The sequence below is a fragment of the Neovison vison genome, chromosome 5 (assembly GCF_020171115.1).
Source record: "Neovison vison isolate M4711 chromosome 5, ASM_NN_V1, whole genome shotgun sequence".
NCBI classification, from domain to species: domain Eukaryota; kingdom Metazoa; phylum Chordata; class Mammalia; order Carnivora; family Mustelidae; genus Neogale; species Neogale vison.
This window is the reverse complement of record NC_058095.1, coordinates 91057743-91063936: the sequence shown is the minus strand read 5'-3', so window position 1 is coordinate 91063936 and position 6194 is coordinate 91057743.

Here is a 6194-nt window from a genome sequence, read left to right as displayed (position 1 = left end):
AATACAAATACAAATAAAATAATGATTACTAAATGCTTTAGCACGAGGACTCACTAACTGCTCCCTGTCCATTTTGTCATTATTAATGTTACAGATAAGCTCATTCCACACTTGCAGCCTGACCTTCCTTCTCCCTCCTGGCATTGCCACCTCTCCTCCCACCATGACCCCCATCCCCACCCGTGGAGACTGTAGAAGGATTGATTTCCCCTCTAATATAGCACATGTTAGCATAGCATAGGTATCATTTGCACTGATAATTCCCATCCGCTGAGGATGTGTTTCCAGAATGCCAACTCCATCTTGTCTATTTTTAAAATATTCTTTTCTAAATTGTGATAACAATATACACAGAATTTACCATCTTGGCCATTTTTACGTGCAACATTTCCACCGGTGGTGACTATATTCACATGGTTGTGCAACCATCACCACCGTCCAAAACTTTTCATCTTGCCAAATTGAAACTATGTCTCCACTAAGCAATACCTCCTCGCACCCCCCTCTAGCCCCAGCCCCTGGCCACCACTATTCTGCTTTTTTGTCTTTATGAATCTGACTACTGTAGGTACCTCATGTAAGTGGAATCATATAGTATTTTTCTTTGGGTGATTGGCTTATTTCCCTTAGTGTGATGTCCTCAAGTTTCATCCATGTTGTAGAACATGTCAGAACTTTGCTCCTTTTTAAGGCTGAACAATATTCCGTTATATGGATAGACCACATTTGCTCGCCCATTCATCTGTGGACACTTGGGTTGTCTTCACCTCTTGGCTATTGTAAGTAAGGTTTCTGTGAAGTGGGTCTACTGATATTTCTTTGTGACTCTGCTTTCAATTCTTTTGAGCATACACTCAATGGATCATATGACTTCTAAGAAAGAAAGAAGCTCTGGAGTTTCAGCACAAATCCTCTCTGGGGTTATTACCCCTTATCATCATCACTGGCAAAGACTCTGTGGCTCCGGGAAGGTGGCTTCTTGCCCGGACGTGTCCCACACAGGTCGTGAGAGATGATGAACCTGCAGCATGGCCCATCGGCTCCAGCGCCCAAGCTCTTCCCATCTCCCTCCCCAACAGAGTATTCTTGGGGATAATCGATGGGCTCACCAAAACAATGTGTTAGAACATGAATCCACAAGACCCAACACATTCTAATGCATGAAGGCTAAACAGAAAACATAGTGAAGGAGGAAATTCCATTCACAGAAGCTTTGATATTGCTTAGAAATTAACCAGTTGTAGTAAATTTCAGGATTTGCTGAAGAAGATTTAAAAATTCTTGAGGGAGAAATAAAGGAAGAATTGAAAGTTGAGGTTTGTTTCAGGCTAGGAAGATTCAGAATGATAAAGATCGAGAAGCTCCTCTAGTTCATTACAGATAGAGCACAAAAATGAACTAAAGCAGTGCCTGAGTGGCTCAGTCCTTAAGCGTCTGCATTCACCTCAGGTCATGATCATAGGGTCTTGGGATTGAGCCCCGCATCGGGCGCCCTGTTAAGCAGGGGGCCTGCTTCCTCGTCTCTCTCTCTCTCTGCCTACATGTGATCTCTGTCAAATAAATAAATAAAAATCTTCCTAAATATAAATAAAATAAAAGATTATAAATTATAAAATAAAACATTAAAAATAAAAATAAATAAATATTTAGATAACTAGATGAATAAAGGACATCCTTAGAGCACCAAGAGTTTATTAGGAAGACTTGTCTCTCCCACAGCTCTGCAAGGATGTCCAAGGTCACAGGAAGTGTTGAGTCCCATACTCATGCCCGAGACCCTCCCAGGGAAGCGAAACCCCAGAGCGCTTTTGCCGAGCTGCCCCCTCACTTCTGTGCCCCTTTCCCTCCTCGATGGTGGAGCAAGCCTCTGGCTATGGCCTACCCTCTTGCCCGCACGGGCTCTCCTCCTGCTCCTGGGGTCCGAGCCTGTGCTGATAAAGACGAGCGCTGTGTGGAGCTGTGGGTGCTCACGGCAGCAAAACTCACCCTGTGGAGAGTTCGTGGATATTTGAAGAAAAGTAGTGCTTGTCTCCGCTCACCTGGGAGGCATTCCAAAGGATGTGGTGACCTTGTGTCCTGCAAGTCCCCATACCCTGGGTATTCTCCTCCCCCACTGACCCCAAATCATTGAACCTTAGCTGTGAAGTCCTTATCCGTGTCTTTCTGATGCAGGAATCGCTGCTCTACCACGGTCGTCTAGCCTCTGCTCGAATGCTTCCGTGACAGGGACCTCACTGTGTCATTGCCAGTCGTTGCCCCTGTCTTTCTCCCCATCCGGAGCATAGACACTCAGGAGAGGAGGGTGGGCTCTTCACTCATCATCTTTTTTTTTTTCCAATTTATTTATTTTCAGAAAAACATTTTTCATTATTTTTTCACCACACCCAGTGCTCCATGCAAGCCGTGCCCTCTATAATACCCACCACCTGGTACCCCAACCTCCCACCCCCCCGCCACTTCAAACCCCTCAGATTGTTTTTCAGAGTCCATAGTCTCTCATGGTTCACCTCCCCTTCCAACTCATCATCTTTAATACTTAAATGGATATTAGGCAGACACAATACCCAAAATTCTGATGCTTTACTTTTTCCTTTCACCCCACAAAGATTTCGTTAGCATCTGCTTACGTGCCAGGCACTGTGCTAGGAGTTGAGATTCCATCAGTTCCCAAGACAGAGTCTCCAGCCATCTCTTAGCTTACCTGCTAGAGAGGGGAAGCATAAACAATCAAAGGAAGAAATCATTTACTTTTTTACTTTTCAGTGGTGATGCTTGCTAGGAAGGAACAAAGAGCCAGGTGGACGGAAGCCATGCGGGGGAAGGGGGCTGAGACAGGTGGTCAGGGAAACATCACAGGCAGGATACAGGCTCCTGGCTGCTGTCACTTGGACTGTGCACCTGCTGGTTGTCATGAACTTACCCCTTATTTCCTTCTAGAAGTTTTACCATTTTAGTTCTTTAATCTACCTAAGTCAGTGTTTGAATATGGTGTAAGACAAGGGTCCAAACAAAATATTTTGAACATATTTCTGAGACTTTGCTTTTGGAAATAAGAGGAAACGTTCTGAAATATATGAATAGTTTTAATTTAGGGGGACTGATGACAGTAATTAGTTAGGACACAGTTCTCAAATGGTACTGACTAATATAGTCTAGTGTGAGTTTCTCAGTTCTTTTCTTTCTTATAGTTGTGAGCCACTGATATGGAAACAATCAGTAGTCTAGGGCTAGCTCAAGATGAAACACAAAATGACTGGGAAGAAGCCAAGTATCAGAGTGCAGGTGATTGCATTCTGTGCCTCTTTATTACAGATAGGTAATGCATGTGGTCAGTTGCTGAGCATACCTTTTAAATCTCTTCGGTCAGAGCCATTTACTAAAAATTCAAAAGTATCTATAGCAATTAGATCTCATATGAAATATTTATTAACCTCATTAATTTCTCTAATTTTAGGCTTTGTGCATTCATTATAGATGAGATACATTAATTGAGACTTGAACAGACTACTTTCAGAGTTTGTTAAAAAAATTAAAAATAATTTTTCTAGGTTTTGACCTTTCTTTTTCCTGGTATATTGAGTACATTTGTCAACACATTTGAATGAGTTTTCTACTTTTGAAAGACATATAATAACATTAAGAAAGTCTTCAAGATTTATTCTGAGTCTGGATTTTTTAAAATAGTAAGGTAGCTATTTACAGAAAGGACTAAAGATTTTAGTAAATCCATTTTGTAGGATACAGAAGGATGATAAAATCTATTAAACATCAAAATTAACTTTCAACTAATGTATATTGTGTTAGTTTTTTTAATTGTAAAGGGTTTTGTGTTAGGAAGTTGTTTGGTATGGTTTTAGTCTTTCTCTCTCTCTCTCTCTCTCTTTTAAGATTTTTATTTATTTATTTGACAGAGAGAAACACAGCAAGAGATGGAACAGAAGCAGGGGGAGTGGGAGAGGGAGAAGGAGGCTTCCCACTGAGCAGAGGGCCTGATGGTCTCAATGCAGGGCTTAATCCCAGGACTCTAGGATCATGACCTGAGCTCAAGACAGACACTTAACACCTGACCTAGCCAGGAACCCCTGATTTTAGTCTTTCTAAATGTGACAGCGTGACTGAATTTTCTCTATGTATAGTTTGGGTTCACCGGAGGCATAATAAATCAAACTTAGTCCTGGAGAAAGTAAAGTAGATTATTAGGTAGTTCTTAAAATGTTTATTCATAGTACACCATTCCTTATGTCTCTATAAAAGAAAAAAATTACTCTTTTGGTTATTTGAACCAAAAGAAAAGAACTCTGTTAATAAAAAAACAAAGAAATTACTCTTGAAGTATACTGGGGTTTATGAAAGGAAATCTTTCTGGAAGATAAAGCTTAATGTTCTTCAAAATAATATTTCTAATTCATTTTTAAAATAGTAATATTTCTTTTTTAAAGAATATTTTTCTATCTGATAACTCCTAGGAAGCAAATGGTATATCTGTTTGATTTGCCTTGTTGCATACATTATCAAGACCATTTGGGTATAAGAGTACATTAGTTTCCTTTTTTCTTCTAACAGTAGTTTTTTTTTTTTTGATTATAGGAATGTTAGGTGTAGAAAATTTAGGAAATACTAAATTATGCAAAGAAAATAGAAAATGGCTAATAATGCCACCATTTAAAATTCTTTTAAAATCATTTATTCAAATATTTGAATATCCGCTCTGTACTTGTGTACCATTCTAGATATTTGAGATATGAAAGTGAATCATAGAAGTTCTTGTTCTCAGAAATTGAGATGAATCAGGTAATCATTTTATCATAATTACTATATTTTGATACAAATATGATATTTAAATAGTAAAACTTAGGCATAGAATCTCATGGCAAGGTGTTGGTGTAATTATTATTTTACATTATAGGTAAAGAGCAGTCTCTAGTGAAAAATAATAGCCTATTTGTGATTGTGCCAGGCCTGAGATAGTTAAGTAATGATTATGTATTGGGCCGCCCCCCAACACTGGCTATTTATTGAATGCCTGTTATGTGCCAGGCACAGTTCTGGATGGCAACAATATAGCAAACAACAAGAAAAGGGGGATCCCTGTTCCTAAGGAGTTTACATGCTGTGGGGGCTGGGAAGAGAGAGAAACAATGAACAGGTAAGCAGATTAATGTAAAGGATAATGACATGCCTGGAAGAAAACAAGATGATAAGGTCAGATCTTAATAGTCTGTTACACTGGTGACTGAAATCTACAGCTGGTCGTCAAATTTCCTTTCAGCCATTAGTTTTTCTTCCTCACCAGGAAACCTTTGAATTAATACTGCCACAGAGAAACAAATAGTGGCATCTCTGGTTCCTGCCCTTTGCCTTATCCTTTCCTGGAGGTTTCGTCCTCAGTGAAATTGCTAAACAGCAAAAGTAGGAAGGAATTTAGAGGAGAAGCAAGGCATCTGGCAAGTCATTTCTCAGATAATGTCTTTTTTCATGAAGCTGAGAGTTTGTTGAGTTTGTACCTGTCAGTATCTCAGCAGAAATTACTCTTCGTATGTTCTGAGTCAACAAAAACAAACCCTACCAGTTATTAGGAGGGAACAAGCGCAAATGATTTTATCAATCCTTATAGAATTTGCAGCTTTACTGTCAAGTTTCTCATATCTCTTCCAAAAACTGTCATCTGTGTCACCTTATAAAGAACTCCTCATTTGTAACTTCGCTGATTAAACATCTTTGCAATTGAAGTCTAGGACTTTTGTTCCCTGCTTTCTTTGGTACATAAGACTTTGGAGTGTGACTCATGACTCATCAGTTGACGTTGTGATGCATTTTTAGAAACAAAGAATGCAACAGCAGATTTCCCTTAAGCAGCAGGAGTGGAAGTGAATACAAGAAAATTCAGATGCACCTATCTTTGTGGGTGTTATTACAGTTGTATGTCATCTTGATTCTTGGAAGTGTGTTACAACACTGGGCATTTCAATGAGTTTGAATAGAATAGGCATAAACTGTGTATGTGTCTTGCAGCAGAATTCTTACATTTTTATTATGTGGTAACCGCATTTCTCCTATTTTTACAGTATGAACTCACTTTGCAGATAATACAATACATGAAACAAGATGGGATAGGGAGGGAGACAAACCACAATACTTAATATTTAAGCTTGTGTTTTACTTATTTTTGAAACGAGACAATGAGGAAAAAGCAT